We start from the raw sequence: 3623 nt of genomic DNA, 5'->3' as shown, positions 1-3623 counted from the left end.
TTTAAATAGCTGTAACTTTTGATAGAAGACTCGGATACACATGTTTATGGCTTTATCTTATAGAACTCAAGGTCTCCGTGCTGGGAAAACAGGTTTTGCAGCTGTTTGAGCTAAGATTTCCAAGTTATTCACATAATGAAAACCTATACTTTGTTTCGGTCGAGTTCCCCATTCAAATGCATGTAACAGTGAGAAACGCACTGTCTTGGCGAAAGAAAGCGTTTTTGTACAACTTCATATAAATAGCTGTAACTTTTGATAGAAGACTCGGATACACATGTTTATGGCTTTATCTTGTAGAACTCAGGTCTCCGTGCTGGGAAAACAGGTTTTGCAGCTGTTTGAGCTAAGATTTCCAAGTTATTCACATAATGAAAACCTATACTTTGTTTCGGTCGAGTTCCCCATTCAAATGCATGTAACAGTGAGAAACGCACTGTCTTGGCGAAAGAAAGCGTTTTTGTACAACTTCATATGAATAGTTGTAACTTTTGATAGAAGACTCGGATACACATGTTTATGGCTTTATCTTATAGAGCTCAAGGTTCCCGTGCTGGGAGAACAGGTTTTGTAGCTGTTTGAGCTAAGATTTCCAAGTTATTCACATAATGAAAACCTATACTTTGTTTCGGTCGAGTTCCCCATTCAAATGCATGTAACAGTGAGAAACGCACTGTCTTGGCGAAAGAAAGCTATTTTGTACAACTTCATATAAATAGCTGTAACTTTTGATAGAAGACTCAGACAAACATGTTTATGGCTTTATCTTATAGAACTCAAGGTTCCCGTGCTGGGAAAACAGGTTTTGCAGCTGTTTGAGCTAAGATTTCCAAGTTATTCACATAATGAAAACCTATACTTTGTTTCGGTCGAGTTCCCCATTCAAATGCATGTAACAGTGAGAAACGCACTGTCTTGGCGAAAGAAAGCGTTTTTGTACAACTTCATTTAAATAGCTGTAACTTTTGATAGAAGACTCGGATACACATGTTTATGGCTTTATCTTATAGAACTCAAGGTCTCCGTGCTGGGCAACAGGTTTTGCAGCTGTTTGAGCTAAGATTTCCAAGTTATTCACATAATGAAAACCTATACTTTGTTTCGGTGGAGTTCCCCATTCAAATGAATGTAACAGTGAGAAACGCACTGTCTTGGCGAAAGAAAGCGTTTTTGTACAACTTCATATGAATAGCTGTAACTTTTGATAGAAGACTCGGATACACATGTTTATGGCTTTATCTTATAGAGCTCAAGGTTCCCGTGCTGGGAAAACAGGTTTTGCAGCTGTTTGAGCTAAGATTTCCAAGTTATTCACATAATGAAAACCTATACTTTGTTTCGGTCGAGTTCCCCATTCAAATGCATGTAACAGTGAGAAACGCACTGTCTTGGCGAAAGAAAGCGTTTTTGTACAACTTCATATAAATAGCTGTAACTTTTGATAGAAGACTCAGACAAACATGTTTATGGCTTTATCTTATAGAACTCAAGGTCTCCGTGCTGGGAAAACAGGTTTTGCAGCTGTTTGAGCTAAGATTTCCAAGTTATTCACATAATGAAAACCTATACTTTGTTTCAGTCGAGTTCCCCATTCAAATGCATGTAACAGTGAGAAACGCACTGTCTTGGCGAAAGAAAGCGTTTTTGTACAACTTCATATAAATAGCTGTAACTTTTGATAGAAGACTCGGATACACATGTTTATGGCTTTATCTTATAGAACTCAAGGTCTCCGTGCTGGGAAAACAGGTTTTGCAGCTGTTTGAGCTAAGATTTCCAAGTTATTCACATAATGAAAACCTATACTTTGTTTCGGTCGAGTTCCCCATTCAAATGCATGTAACAATGAGAAACGCACTGTCTTGGCGAAAGAAAGCGTTTTTGTACAACTTCATATAAATAGCTGTAACTTTTGATAGAAGACTCGGATACACATGTTTATGGCTTTATCTTATAGAACTCAAGGTTCCCGTGCTGGGAAAACAGGTTTTGCAGCTGTTTGAGCTAAGATTTCCAAGTTATTCACATAATGAAAACCTATACTTTGTTTCGGTGGAGTTCCCCATTCAAATGAATGTAACAGTGAGAAACGCACTGTCTTGGCGAAAGAAAGCGTTTTTGTACAACTTCATATAAATAGCTGTAACTTTTGATAGAAGACTCAGACAAACATGTTTATGGCTTTATCTTATAGAACTCAGGTCTCCGTGCTGGGAAAACAGGTTTTGCAGCTGTTTGAGCTAAGATTTCCAAGTTATTCACATAATGAAAACCTATACTTTGTTTCGGTGGAGTTCCCCATTCAAATGCATGTAACAGTGAGAAACGCACTGTCTTGGCGAAAGAAAGCGTTTTTGTACAACTTCATTTAAATAGCTGTAACTTTTGATAGAAGACTCGGATACACATGTTTATGGCTTTATCTTATAGAACTCAAGGTCTCCGTGCTGGGCAAACAGGTTTTGCAGCTGTTTGAGCTAAGATTTCCAAGTTATTCACATAATGAAAACCTATACTTTGTTTCGGTCGAGTTCCCCATTCAAATGCATGTAACAGTGAGAAACGCACTGTCTTGGCGAAAGAAAGCTATTTTGTACAACTTCATATAAATAGCTGTAACTTTTGATAGAAGACTCGGATACACATGTTTATGGCTTTATCTTATAGAACTCAAGGTCTCCGTGCTGGGAAAACAGGTTTTGCAGCTGTTTGAGCTAAGATTTCCAAGTTATTCACATAATGAAAACCTATACTTTGTTTCGGTGGAGTTCCCCATTCAAATGCATGTAACAGTGAGAAACGCACTGTCTTGGCGAAAGAAAGCGTTTTTGTACAACTTCATATAAATAGCTGTAACTTTTGATAGAAGACTCAGACAAACATGTTTATGGCTTTATCTTATAGAACTCAAGGTTCCCGTGCTGGGCAAACAGGTTTTGCAGCTGTTTGAGCTAAGATTTCCAAGTTATTCACATAATGAAAACCTATACTTTGTTTCGGTCGAGTTCCCCATTCAAATGCATGTAACAGTGAGAAACGCACTGTCTTGGCGAAAGAAAGCGTTTTTGTACAACTTCATTTAAATAGCTGTAACTTTTGATAGAAGACTCGGATACACATGTTTATGGCTTTATCTTATAGAACTCAAGGTCTCCGTGCTGGGCAAACAGGTTTTGCAGCTGTTTGAGCTAAGATTTCCAAGTTATTCACATAATGAAAACCTATACTTTGTTTCGGTCGAGTTCCCCATTCAAATGCATGTAACAGTGAGAAACGCACTGTCTTGGCGAAAGAAAGCTATTTTGTACAACTTCATATAAATAGCTGTAACTTTTGATAGAAGACTCGGATACACATGTTTATGGCTTTATCTTATAGAACTCAAGGTCTCCGTGCTGGGCAAACAGGTTTTGCAGCTGTTTGAGCTAAGATTTCCAAGTTATTCACATAATGAAAACCTATACTTTGTTTCGGTCGAGTTCCCCATTCAAATGCATGTAACAGTGAGAAATGCACTGTCTTGGTGAAAGAAAGCGTTTTTGTACAACTTCATATAAATAGCTGTAACTTTTGATAGAAGACTCGGATACACATGTTTATGGCTTTATCTTATAGAACTCAAG

The sequence above is a fragment of the Copadichromis virginalis genome, linkage group LG13 (assembly GCF_057382275.1).
Source record: "Copadichromis virginalis isolate Kocher_CV1m ecotype Utaka linkage group LG13, C_Virginalis_male_GT1.1, whole genome shotgun sequence".
NCBI classification, from domain to species: Eukaryota; Metazoa; Chordata; class Actinopteri; order Cichliformes; family Cichlidae; genus Copadichromis; species Copadichromis virginalis.
The sequence above is the reverse complement of the archived record's forward strand: the minus strand, read 5'-3'. Positions refer to the sequence as shown.